Source organism: Sus scrofa, chromosome 18 (assembly GCF_000003025.6).
Source record: "Sus scrofa isolate TJ Tabasco breed Duroc chromosome 18, Sscrofa11.1, whole genome shotgun sequence".
In the NCBI taxonomy this organism is placed as follows: domain Eukaryota; kingdom Metazoa; phylum Chordata; class Mammalia; order Artiodactyla; family Suidae; genus Sus; species Sus scrofa.
The window spans coordinates 37,795,814-37,810,544 of record NC_010460.4 but is presented as its reverse complement, the minus strand read 5'-3'; positions in this window follow the sequence as shown (position 1 = coordinate 37,810,544).

Sequence of the window (14,731 nt, the reverse complement as noted above, 5' to 3'; positions counted from 1 at the left end):
TTTGTGCTGTACAGCAAAGCGATTCAGTTGTATGTACACACATATCCATTCTTTTTTCCAGATTCTTTTTCTGTATAGGTTACTACAGAATATTTGGTAGAGTTCCCTGTGCTGTACAGCAGGTCCCCACTGACCAACAATAGTGTGCATATGCCAACTCCAAACCCCCAATCTATTCCTCCCCCAACCTGTCCCCTTTGGTAACCATAGGTTTGTTTTTGAAGTCTGTGAGTCTGTTTCTTTGTAGAATGTTCATTTGTATCTTTTTTAGATTCCACATATAAGTGACAGCACAGGGTACTTGACTTTCTCCTTCTGACTTAATTTAGTATAATAATCTCTAGGTCTATCTATATTGCTATAAATGGCATTATGTCTTTCTTTTTTATGGCTGAATAGTATTCAATTGTATATATATACCATATCTTTTTATCCATTCATCTGTCGATGGACATCTAAGTTGATCCGTGTCTTGCCCATTATGTATAGTGCTGCTATGAACATAGAGATGCCTGTATCTTTTTGAATTATAATTTTGTCCAGATATATAGGATTGCTGGATCATATGGCAACTTTAGTTTTTTGAGGAACCACAATACTGTTTTGCATAGTGGCTATAGCAGTTTACATTTGCACCAGAACTGTAAGAGGGTTCCCTTTCCTCCACAGCATTTGTTATTTGTAGACATTTTAATAATGGCCATTCTGATCAGTGTGGGATGTTACCTCATTGTAGTTTTGATTTTAATTTCTCTACTAATTAGTGATGTTGAGCACTTTTTCATGTATACTATGTCTTCTTTATCCATTCATTTATCAATGGACACTTAGGCTGCTTCTGTATCTTGCCTATTGTAAATAATGCTGCATTGAACATTGGGGTGCATATACCTTTTTTCTTTCTTTTTTGTCCTTTTAGGCCCACATCTGCGGCATATAGAATTTCCCAGGCTAGGGGTCAAATTGATGCTGCAGGTGTCAGCATATGCTGCAGCCATGGCAACTTGGGATCTGAGCTACATCTTAAACCTCTACCACAGCTCACAGGCAACACTGGATCCTTAACCACTAGGTGAGTCCAGGGATCAAACCCATGACCTCATGGCTACTATTTGGGTTCATTACCATTAGGCCACAACAGGATCTTTTCAAACTGGTGTTTTTGTTTTCTTTGAGTAAATACCCAAAAATGAAATTGCTGGATCATATGGCAGTTCTGTTTTTAATTTTTTTGAGAAAACTCCATACTGTTTTCCATACTGGCTATGTCAATTTACAGTCCCATCAACAGTGCACGTGTTCCCTTTTCTGCACACCATTAACAACACATATTTTTTTTTCTTTTTCATGATAGCCATTCTGACAGGTGTGAGGTGTAATCTCATTTTTTTTTTCTTTTGTCTTTTTAGGGCCTCACTCGTGGGTGGCATATGGAGGTTCCCAGGCTAGGGGCTGAATTGGAGCTATACCTGGCAGCCTGTACCACAGCCACAGCAACTCAGGATCTAAGCCATATCTGCAACCTACACCACAGCTCAAGGCAATGCTAGATCCTTAACCCACTGAGCAAGGCCAGGGATCAACCCATGTCCTCATGGATGCTAGTTGGGTTCGCTAGCTGCTGAGCCACGATGGGAACTCCTCATTTTGGTTTTGATTTGCATTTTCCTGATGATTAGTGATGTAGAGCATGTTCACATGTGTCTGTTAGCCATGTCTATGTCTTCTTTGGAAAAATGTCTAGTCAATACCTCTGCCCATTTTTTAATTGGGTTGTTTTTTGAGTTGTATGAGTTCTTTGTATATTTTGCATATTAACCTCTTATCAGATATACTGTTTGCAAACGTCTTCTTCCAAATGGTAAGCCACCTTTTTTGTCAATAGTTTCCATTACTGCCTCAAAACTTTGTAGTTTGATGTAGTACTATTTGTTTATTTTTGCTTTTGTTTCTCTTGATGGAAACAGATCCAAAAAATATTGCTAATATCAATGTCAAAGAGTGTACGGCCTATGTTTTCTTTTAGCAGTTTTATGGTTTCAGTTCTTACATTTAATTCTTTAATCCATTTTATCTGTGCATGCCTGGTGTGGTAACGTACTCCAATTTTATTCTTCTGCATGTAGGCTCTCCAGTTTCCCAACACCATTTATTGAAGAGACTGTCTTTTCCTCATTGTATATTCTTGCCTCCTTGGTCATGGATTAATTGGCCATGTAAGCATGGGTTTGTTTCTGGATTCTCTGTTCTGTTCCATTGATCTGTGTGTAGGTTTTTCTGCTATTTTGATTGCTATCAATCATAGTATAATTTGAAACCAGGGAGTGTGATTCAAATTATAATTCCAAAAGATCTTTTGAATTTTTTCAAAATTAATTTTTTTTTTAGTTATTCGATGTTTTTGTTTCCATACAACTTTTAGAATTATTTGTTCTAGTTCTATTAAAAATGCCATTGGTATTTTGATTGCGTTGAGTAGTATAATCATTTTAAAATATTGATTCTTCCAATCTATTTGTGTCACCTTCAATTTCTTTCCTCAGTGTCTAATTGTACATTTCCAAGTACAGTTCTTTAACCTCCTTGTTTAGATTTATTCCTAGATGTTTTATTCTTTTTGAGGCAATTATAAATGAAACTATTTTCTTTCTCTGATAGTTTATTAGTGTATAGAAACACAACAGATTTATATATATTAATTTTGTACCCTAATCCTAAAACTTTGTTAGTTTTAATGGGGTTCTGTGATATTTTTAGGATTTTCTATATACAGTATCATGTTACATGCAATCTATAATGACAGTTTTCCTTCTTTTCAATTTGGATTCATTTTATTCATTTTTCTTGTCTGATTATTGTGGCTGGGACTTCTAATACTATGTTGAACAAAAGTTGTGAGAGTGGGCATCTCTGTCATGTTCCTGATCTTAGGAGGAAATACTTTTAGTATTTCACATTGAGTATGATGTTGGCTGTGTGTTTGTCATATACGGCCTTAATATTTTGAGGTATATTCTTTCTGTACCCTGTATTTGAGAGTTTTTATCATGAAGGGATGTTGAATTTTGTCAAAAGCTTTCTCTGCATCTGTTGGGATAATTATGATTTTCATTATTTTGTTAATGTGGTATTATCACATTGAATTTTGGATGGAATAAATCCCACTTGGTCATGGTATATGATTTTTTTAACATGCTCTTAAATTTTTGAGAATTTTTGCATTTATATTCATCACAATAGTGGCCTGTAGTTTTCTCTGTGATGCTGGCCTTGCAGAATGAGTTTGGGAATGTTCCTTCTTCAATTTTATGAAAGAGTTTAAGAAGGAGTAACATTAAGTTTTCTTTAAACATTTGGTAGAATTTACCAGGCTTTTCTTTGTTAGAGTTTTGAGGACTTACCCTAGAGAATGTTCTGTATGCACTTGAGAAGAATGTGTATTCTGCTGCTGTTGTTTTGAATGTTCTGTATACGTCTGTTAGGTAAATTTTCTCTCAAGTATGGTTCAAGTGTGTTTTCTTATTTTCTCTCTGGATGATCTATCCATTTTTGAAAGTAGGATATTACAAGTCCCCAACTATTATTGTAGTGTTGTCTATTTGTCTCTTCAGATCCATTAGTATTTTCTTACTATATTTAGGTGCTTCAGTGTTGGATACTTCTATGATTTTTATATTCTTTTGAATCATTATCACTATATAGAGACCTTCTTGTCTCTTGCTACAATTTTGGCTCAAATCCTATTCTGTCTGATTTAAGTATAGTTACCTGCTCTCTTTAGTTTCCACTTGCATGGAATATCTTTTCCCATCCCTTCACTTTGAGCCTATGTGTGTCCTTAAAATTGGAGTCTCTTGCAGACAGCATCTGGTTGGGTTTTCTTTTTCTTTTTCTTTTTTCTTTTTTTTTTTTTTTACCCATCCAGCCACTCTATGCCTTTGTTTGGAGAATTTAGTCTGTTTACATTTAGAGTCATTATTGATAGGTTAGAATTTATTAATGGCACCTTATTGTTTTCTAGTTCCCTTGTTCCTTTCTCCCTCTCTTGGTACCTTCCTTTTTGTACTGATGATTTTCCATAGTGACATGCTTTGATTCTTACTTTTTAATTTTGGTGAATCTACTGTAGATTTTTCCTTTGTGATTATCCTGAGGTTATATAAATCATCTTATAGATATAACTGTCCACTTATGTTCATAACCTCCTTTTATATTGTGTATTCACTAACAAATTATTTTAGCTAGGTTTTTTTTGTTTTTTGTTTTTTGTTTTTTTTTTGTCTTTTTGCCTTTTCTAGGGCCACACCCACAGCATATGGAGGTTCCCAGGCTAGGGGTCTCATTGGAGCTGTAGCTGCCAAGCCTAGGCCAGAGCCATAGCAACATGGGATCCGAGCCACATCTGCAACCTACACCACAGCTCACGGCAACGCCAGATCCTTAACCCCCTGAGTGAGGCCAGGGATCAAACCTGCAACCTCATGGTTCTTAGTAGGATTCGTTAATCACTGAGCCACGACGGGAACTCTTAGCTAGTTATTTTTAATACTCTTGTCCTTTAATGATTATACTAGTGTTATGTGATTTACATGCTGCCATACTGCATATCAGAGTATTCTAAATTTGGCTCTATGCTTACTTTTACCAGTGTGTTAATTAGCATCCTTTTTATCGCAATAACCTGGAGGATTTTTATTTTTATTTTATTTTTTAATTTTTAATTTTTAAAATAACTTTATTATAGTTGATTTACAGTGCTCTTTCAATTTGTGCTGTATAGCAGTGACCCAGCTATACATATATATACATATGTTTTTTTTCTCATATTATTTTCTATCATATTCTATCACATGTGATTTGATATAGTTCCTTGTGCTATATAGTAGGATCTCATTGCTTATCCATTCTAAATGTAATAGTTTGCATCTCTTAACTCCAAATTCCCAGTCCATCCCACTCCCTTCCCCTCAGGAAACACAAGTCTGTTCTCTGTGTCTGTGACTCTGTTTATGTTCTCTAGATAAGTTCATCTGTGCCATATTTTAGATTCCATATATAAATGATATCATATGGTATTTGTCTTTCTCTGACTTCACTTAGTATGAGAATCTCTAGCTGCATCTGTGCTGCTAAAATGGTGTTATTTCATTCCTTTTTATGTACATGTACTACATCTTAATCCATTCATCTATTCATGGGCATTTAGGCTATTTCCATGACTTGGCTATTGTGAATAGTGCCACAGTGAAGATAGGGGAGCATGTACCTTTTTGAATTGTAGGTTTGTTCGGATATATGCCCAGGAGTGGGAATGCTGGATCATATAGTAATTTTAAATTTGGTTTTCTGACTAAACTCCATACTGTTTTCCATAGTGGTTGTACAAATTTACATTCCCACCAGTGTAGGAGGATTCCCTTTTCTCCATACCATCTCTGGCATTTATTTGTAGACTTATTAATAATAGCCCTTTTGACTGGTATGAGCTGGTACTTCATGGTCATTTTTATTTACATTTCTCTAATGATTTAGTGAAGTTGAGCATTTTTCATGTGCTTGTTGGCCATCTGTATGTCTTCTTTGGAGAAATGTCTTCTGCCCATTTTTCAGTTGGTTTTTTTGGGTTGTTGTTTTGTTTTTGCTGCTGAGTTGTATGAATTGTTTGTATATTTTAGAGATTAAGCCCTTGTCATTTGCATCGTTTGTAACTATTTTCTCCCACTCTGTAGGTTGTATTTTTTGGGTTGTTTTTTTTTAAATGGTTTCATTTGCTATGCAAATGCTTTAAAGTTTGATTAGGTCCCATTCATTTATTTTTATTTCTATTACCTTGGGAGATTGACCTAAAAAAATTTTGTACAGTTGATGTCAGAGAATGTTTTGCCTACATTCCCTTCTAGGATTTTTATGATGTCATGTTTTAAGTCTTTAAGCCATTTTAAATTTATTTTTCTGCATGGTGTGTTGTAGTTTTTTTTTTTTTTCCTCCTTTTCCCCCCCCTTTTTAGGGCCATGCCTGCGGCATATGGAAGTTCTCAGGCTAGAGGCTGAATCGGAGCTATAGCTGCTGGGCTACACGACAGTCACAATGATGAGAGATCCAAGCTGCCTCGGTGACCTACACCACAGTTCATAGCAACACTGGATCCTTAACCCACTGAGTGAGGCCAGGGACTGAACCTGCATCTTCATGGATACTAGTCAGGTTCATAACCCACTGAGTGAGGCCAGGGACTGAACCTGCATCTTCATGGATACTAGTCAGGTTCATAACCCACTGAGTCATAACAGCAACTCCCTGTGTTCTGGTTTCATTGATTTACATGCAGCTGTTCAGTGTTGCCAGCACCACCTGCTGAAGAGACTGTCTTTTTCCCCATTTAATATTCTTGCCACCTTTGTCAAAGATTAATTGACCATAGATGTCTAGGATTATTTCTGGGCTCTCTATTCTGTTTCATTGGTCCGAATGTCCATTTTTGTACCAGTAATACACTGTCTTGATTACTATAGCTTTGTAATACTGTCTGAAGTCTGGGAGAGTTATGCCTCCTGCTTGGTCTTTTGCCCTCAGGATTGCCCTGGCAATCCTGGTTCTTTTATGGTTCCATATAAATTTTTGGATGCTCTGTTCTCGTTCTGTGAAAAAAATGTCAAGGATGATTTGATAGGGTTCACAATAAATCTGCATATTGCCTTGAGTAGTATGGCAATTTTAACAGTATTAATTCTTCCAATCCAGCAGCATGGAATATCTTTCATTTCTTTGAATCCTCTTTACTTTCCTTGATTGTTTCATAGTTCTCAGAGTATAAGTCTTTCATCTCCTTGGTGAGGTTTATTCCTAGGTATTTAATTTTTGGTGTGCAATTTTAAAAGGTATTATTTTTTATATTCCTTTTAAATATTTCACTGTTAGTGTACAGAAATGAAACCAATTTCTGAATGTTAATCTCATATCCTGCTACTTTGCTGAATTCATTGATCAGTTTGAGCAGTTTTTGTGTGGAGTTGTTAGGGTTTTCTATATATAGTATCTTGTCATCTGCATAGAGTGACAATTTTACCTCTTCCAACTTGGATACTTTTAATTTCTTTTGTTTGTCTGACTGCTGTGGCTAGGATTTCCAATACTATGTTGAATAAAAGTGGTGAGAGTGGGCATCCTGGACTTGCTCCAGATTTTAGCGGGAAGGCTTTCAGCTTTTCTCTGTTGAGTATTATATTGGCTGTGGGTTTGTCATAAATGGCTTTATGTTAAAATATGTTCCCTCTATACCTGCCTTGGTAAGAGTTTTTATCATGAATGGCTGTTGGATTTTTTTCAAATGCTTTTTCTGCATCTATTGAGATGATCATGTAGTTTTTGACTTTTCTTTGTTAATGTGGTGTATGACGTTGATTTATATATGTCACACCATCTCTGTGAACTTGGGATGAATCCCACTTGGTTGTGGTATGATCTTTTTTATATGTTGTTGGATTCAGTTGGCTAAAATTTTATTGAGAATTTTTGCATCTATATGCATCAAAGATACTGACCTGTAATTCTTTTTTGGCAATGTCTTTGTCTGGATTTGGTAGTAGGGTGATGTTATTAGCTTCACAGAATGTCTTTGGGAGTGTTCCTTCTTCTTTAACCTTTTAGAAAATTTTAAGAAGGATGGATATAAGTTCTTTGTATGTTTTGTAGAATTCACCTGTGAAGCCATTTGGTCCTGGACTTTTGTTTGTAGAGAGTATTTTTATTATACATTCAATTTCATTTCTAGTGATTGGTCTGTTCAAATAATCTATTTCTTCTTGGTGGGCTGTATGTCCCTAGAAAGTTGTCCATTTCCTCTAGGTTGTCAAATTTATTGGCATATAATTGTTCATAGCATTCTCTTTCTTTGGTATTTCTGCAGCATCCATTGATATCTTTTTCATTTCTTATTTTATTTGGGTTCTCTCTCTTCTTCTTGGTGAGTCTGGCCAGAAGTTTATCAATTTTGTTTACCCTTTCAAAGAACAAGCAAGCTCTTGGTTTTACTGATTTTTTTCATTTGTTTTTCTAATATCTACTTATGGACTTACTCTCTGATCTTTATAATTTCCTTTCTTCTGCTGACTTTAGGTTTATTCTTTTCTAATTATTTTAGATGATAGGTTGTTGATTTCAGATTTTTCTTCTTTTTTGAGGAAGGTCTGTATTGCTCTCAACTTCTAAGAACTGCTTTTGCAGCATCCCACAGATGTTGAATGGTTGTATTTTCACTGTTGTCTTGAGGTGTTTTTTAATTTCCTTTTTGCTTTCCTCACTGACCCATTGGCTTTTAGTAGCATGTTGTTTAGTCTCCATGTACTTAGTTTTTTCTCATTTCTTTTCCTGTGGTTTATTTCTGGTTTCCTGGCATTTTGGTCAGAGAAGATGCTTGAAATAATTTCCCTACTCTTAAATCTGTTGAGGTTAGTTTTGTGTGCCAGTAGTACTCAATCCTAGAGAATGTTCCATGTACAACTTATGAATGTAATGTCCTGAAAAAATATCAATAAAATCTAACTGTTCTATTGTGTCATTTAGGATCACTGTTGTTTTATTGATTTTCTGTCTGGAGGATCTGTCCTTTGATGTAAGTGGGGTGCTAGAATCTCCTACTATTATTTTATTCTCATTAATTTCTCATTTTATGTCTTAGTATTTGTTGTATGTATTTGGGTGTTCTTATATTAGGGACATGTATATTGACAAGCATAATATCCTCTTCTTAAGTTGACCCTTTTATTATTAGTGTCCTTCTTTGACTTTATGGTTTTTTAAAAGTATTTTGTCTGATATGAGTATTGTAATTCCCACTTTCCTGTCATTTCCATTTGCATGAAATATCTTATTCCACCTCCTCACTTTTCATGTGTCCTTTGCTCTAAGGTGAATCTCTTGTAGGCAGCATATTGTAGGCTCTTGGTTTTTTTTTATCCAATCTGCCATTCTACGTCTTTTGATTGGAGCATTCAATCCATTGACATTTAAGGTAATTATTGATAAATATGGATTTGATGGTATTTTCTTTTTCTTTTTTTTTTCTTTTTTTTTTTAGGGCTGCACCCACAGTGTATGGAGGTTCTCAGGCTAGGGGTTGAATCAAACTACAGCGGCCGACCTAGGCCACAACCATGCCAGATCCGAGCAGCATGTGCAACCTACACCACAGCTCATGGCAATGCCAGATCCTTAATCCACTGTGTGAGCCCAGGGATCAAGCCTGCAACCTCATGATTCCTAGTCAGATTTGTTTCTGCCCCACCACAATGGGAACTCCTATTGCCATTTTAAACCTGTTTTCCAGTTGATTCTGTATTTCTCCTTTTTCCTTTTCTTTGGCTGGATGATTTCCTTTTATTTTATGCGTATGGCCTCATTTTTATTTTTTGTGAATGTATTGTTTGGTTTTGATTTGTGCTTGCCCTGTTATTCAAGTATGTTAACCTCTTCCTATATCTGCTTGCTTTAGCCTGATAGTCATATAGATTCAAACACATTCTTAAAAAGTCCACATTTCCTTGTATTTCTTCCCCACATTTTATGATTTTGATATCCATTTTTACATATTCATGTTTATCCTTTTGCTATTCCTTGTGTTTATTGTTGCTTTTACAAATAGGGTTTTTTTCCCCCCTCTCAGATCTGTATATTGGCTTATTTAAGTGATTAATTTCTAATTGTGATTTTTTCCATCCTATATCTTGACTTCTTTCCTATTTAGAGGAGACTTTCAGTATTTATTTTAGAATGTATTTAGTATTGCTGTGTTCTTTTAGTTTTTGTTTGTTGGAGTTCTTTATTTCTCCATTTTAAATGATAGTATTGCTGGGTAGAGTATTCCAGGCTGTGATTTTTTCACTTTTAGAACTTTGAATATATCTTGCCTTCTCTCTTCTGGCCTGTAGTGTTTCTGTACAGAAATCAGCTGATAGCCTTATGTGGGTTACCTTATAATTAACTTTTTTTCCTTTTTTTCTTGCTTCTTTTAGAATACTCTTTAACTTTTGCCATTTTTATTATATATGTCTTGGTGTGGGTCTGTCTGGGTTAAACTTGTTTGGGGCCCTCTGTGCTTCCTGTATCTTGAGATTTGTTTCCTTTAGATTTGGAAAGTTTTCAGCCATAATTTCTTCAAATTATTTTTAATCCCCTTTTTTCTTCTCCTCTAGAATCCCTATTTTACATTGATTGACCTGCTTTATATCATCCCATACATCTCTTATAGTGCTTTCATGTATTTTCGTTTTTTTTCTTCTGGTGTCCTGATGGGGTGATTTCCATCATTCTATACTTCAAGTCACTTGTTTCTCTGCCTTATTCACCGTGCTCTTTAATGCTTTTAACTCAGCTTGCATCTCTGTAAATGAATTTTCTAATTTTTCTTGGCTCCTTACTTTCTAGTTCCTTTCCAAAGAAATCTCCATTACTGTTCATATCTGCTCTTAATTCCTTCAGTATTTTCATTACCTCCTTTTTGAACTCAGTGTCTGTTAGACTGCAGAGGTCTGATTGGTTTGCTTCTCCTTTTAACTGGGATGGTTCCTGAGCTTATTTATTTTGCTTGTATTTTTCTTATTCTGTGATTTTAGCTTGAAGAAGAGGTGTCCTGTCACCCAAGAGCGTACACAGTTGCAGAAAGATGTTCCTATGGTGGTCTCACCTCTCCTCCTCTCGCCCTCCCCAGCAATGTTGTCTTGCTTCCCCTGGGGCCTCAGCTGTGGCACTCCACTCCCCACCCACTTCAGACTGTCTCTACACAGCCAACCCTAGTCCCCTCCCAGTAACTGACCTCCTTCTCCCTGCCTGAGTGTCTCAGGCTGTGGTGTTCCAAGCGGTGGTACTAATGGTTGGTGTGGCTGCTTTTCCTTCCTCAGTCCAGCTGTTCCACTCTTCTCCAAGGCTTTGAGGTTCTCCCTCTGTCCTGGATGATCTCCCTGGTCCCTTAGGTGGCCTCTCAGGGTGTGGATTCCTTTTCTCTTTCACAGCTCCCTCTAAGGAGTGCTGATCCCATATGATTTCGTTTTCCTCTCTCTCCCCCCCTCTTCTTCCTTTTATTCTTACCCAGTTGTGTGAAGGGTTTCTTGCCCTTTGGGAGACTTAAGGTCTTCTTCCAGAATTCAGAAGATGTACTGTGTGAATCATTCTACATGTAGATGGGTTCTTTTCCATGTGGTTGTAGAAGGTGAGCACCATGTCTTACTCCTTCACCACTGTAATCCCACTTCCAATTAGTATCCTTTCATTTTAGTTTGAACTCCTTTCAACATTTTGTTGAATTTTAAGCATTCTTCATATATTCTAAATTCAATTTACAAATGATTTGTAAACATTTCCTTATATTCTCTGGGTCATTTGTTCATTTTTTTTAATGGTATCCTTTGAAGAATAGGATTTTTTTTTTTTAAATGTCAAGGGTATTTTTTTCTTTTATGGCTTATAATTTTAGTTCTAAAGTATATAACCAATTGGAAATAGTAATACATAGAGTTATACAATAACCTACCTTTGTAAACAGACTAAAAACATCATCACACATTTTGCTTAACATAGATTTTGGAGATTGTCCTATGACAATGTATAATCTGCATCAATACTTACAGGTCTACTTTATTTGTAAATAAGCTGTAGTTTTTTTTTTTATAATTTTATTTTCCCACTGTACAGCAAGGGGGTCAGGTTATCCTTACATGTATACATTACATTTTTCCCCAACCCTTTCTTCTGTTGCAACATGAGTATCTAGACAAAGTTCTCAATGCTATTCAGCAGGATCTCCTTGTAAATCTATTCTAAGTTGTGTCTGATAAGCCCAAGCTCCCGATCCCTCCTACTCCCTCCCCCTCCCATCAGGCAGCCACAAGTCTCTTCTCCAAGTCCATGATTTTCTTTTCTGAGGAGATGTTCATTTGTGCTGGATATTAGATTCCAGTTATGAGTGATATCATATGGTATTTGCCTTTGTCTTTCTGGCTCATTTCACTCAGGATGAGATTCTCTAGTTCCATCCATGTTGCTGCAAATGGCATTATGTCATCCTTTTTTACGGCTGAGTAGTATTCCATTGTGTATATATACCACTTCTTCCGAATCCAATTCTCTGTCGATGGACATTTGGGTTGTTTCCATGTCTTGGCTATTATGAATAGTGCTACAATGAACATGCGGGTGCATGTATCTCTTTTAAGTAGGGTTTTGTCCGGATAGATGCCCAAGAGTGGGATTGTGGGGTCATATGGACGTTCTATGTATAGATTTCTAAGGTATCTCCAAACTGTTCTCCATAGTGGCTGTACCAGTTTACATTCCCACCAACAGTGCAGGAGGGTTCCATTTTTCCACAGCCCCTCCAGCACTTGTTATTTGTGGACTTATTAATGATGGCCATTCTGACTGGTGTGAGGTGATATCTCATGGTAGTTTTGATTTGCATTTCTCTTATAACCAGCGATGTTGAGCATTTTTTCATGTTTGCTGGCCATCTGTATATCTTCTTTGGAGAAATGTCTATTCAGGTCTTTTGCCCATTTTTCCATTGATTGATTGGCTTTTTTGCTGTTGGGTTGTAGAAGTTGTTTATATATTCTAGAGATTAAGCCCTTGTCGGTTGCATCATTTGAAACTGTTTTCTCCCATTCAGTAAGTTGTCTTTTTGTTTTCTTTTGGGTTTCCTTTGCTGTACAAAAGCCTTTCAGTTTGATGAGGTCCCATGGGTTTATTTTTGCTCTAATTTCTATTGCTTTGGGAGACTGACCTGAGAAAATATTCATGATGTTGATGTCAGAGAGTGTTTTGCCTATGTTTTCTTCTAGGAGTTTGATGGTGTCCTGTCGTATATTTAAGTCTTTCAGCCATTTGGAGTTTATTTTTGTGCATGGTGTGAGGGTGTGTTCTAGTTTCATTGCTTTGCATGCAGCTGTCCAGGTTTCCCAGCAACACTTGCTGAATAGACTTTCTTTTTCCCATTTGATGTTCTTGCCTCCCTTGTCAAAGATGAATTGACCATAGGTGTCAGGGTTTATTTCCGGATTCTCTGTTCTGTTCCATTGGTCTGTCTGTCTGTTTTGATACCAGTACCACACTGTTTTGATGACTGTGGCTTTGTAGTATTTCTTGAAGTCTAGGAGAGTGATGCCTCCTGTTTGGTTTTTGTTTCTCAGGATTGCTTTGGCGATTCTGGGTCTTTTGTGGTTCCATATAAATGTTTGGATTGTTTGTTCTAGTTCTGTGAAAAATGTCATGGGTAATGTGATAGGGATTGCATTGAATCTGTAGATTGCTTTGGGTAGTATGGCCATTTTTACAATATTGATTTTCCCAATCCAGGAACATGGAATATCTTTCCATTTCTTTACATCTTCTTTGATTTCTTTGATTAAAGTTTTATAGTTCTCGGCGTATAGGTCCTTTGCCTCCTTGGTCAGGTGTATTCCGAGGTATTTGATTTTGTGATGTACAATTTTAAAAGGTATCGTATTTTTGTATTCCTTTTCTAATATTTCATTGCTGGTATACAGAAGTGCAACTGACTTCTGAATGTTAATCTTATATCCTGCTACTTTGCTGAATTTGTTAATCAGTTCAAGTAGTTTTGGGGTTGAGTCCTTAGGGTTTTCTAGGTATAGTATCATGTCATCTGCATACAGTGACAGTTTGATCTCAATAAGCTGTAGTTTTAACATAATTACATCATCCAATTAGTTCCTTGCTAATGGATTTTGAGGTTGTTTCAACTCTTTATTACAATGTTGCAGTGAGTATCCTTGTACAAATACATCTATGCACGTGTGTGTAATGTATATGTGAAGAATAAGTGTATGTGATAGTATGTGTGTGTACATATTGTGGAATTGTTGGCTTAAGGATATATATGCTTCTATCATTTTCATTTATTTTCTAATAGATCTTTAGACTTAACTTACCAAAAATGTCCTTTTGGAATTATGCTTGGAAGCATGTCTTAGAAGGCAGATCTAGTGGTGAACTCCTTCAGCATTTGTTTGTGTGGGAGTCTTTATCTCTTCTTCATCTCTGATGGACAATAATAGACAACTTTGCTGGACATTCTTGGTTGGCAGTTTTCTCTCAGCATTTTGAATATATCATCCCATTTGTCTCTTGGACTATATAACATTTCTGCTGAGAAATCTGCTGGTAACAGTATTGGGGTTCCTCAGTCACAAGCTTCTCTCTAAAATTCTCTTACTGATAGTTTTATTATAGCAGGTCTTGAAGATGATCTCTCTGAGTTTGGTGACTTGTGAACTTGGATATCCAATTTTTTCCTCAGACTTGGGAAAATTTCAGCCATTATTTCTTTAAATAAACTTTCTTCCTCCTTATCCCTCTGGAATGCCAATAATTTGCAAATTGTTTCTTCTGATTGTAATCCATTGATCATATAAGCTTCCATCATCCTTTCTTGTTTTCCTCTGACTGAATAATCTCAAAGTTGCCATCTTCTATCACACAGATTCTTTCTTCTGTTTGACCCATTCTCTGTTGATGTTATTGTATCTTTCATTTCATTCATTGTATTTTTTTACTTTGGAATTTCTTGCCCTTTGTTATGATTTTGATCTCTTTGTTAAATTGCTTGTTTTTTCATGCATTTTTCCTGATTTTATCAAAATGTGTATTCTTGTAGCTCACTAAACTTCCTTAAAATAGCTGTTTTTTTACTTTAAATTTTTTTCATATTTGTAATTTCTG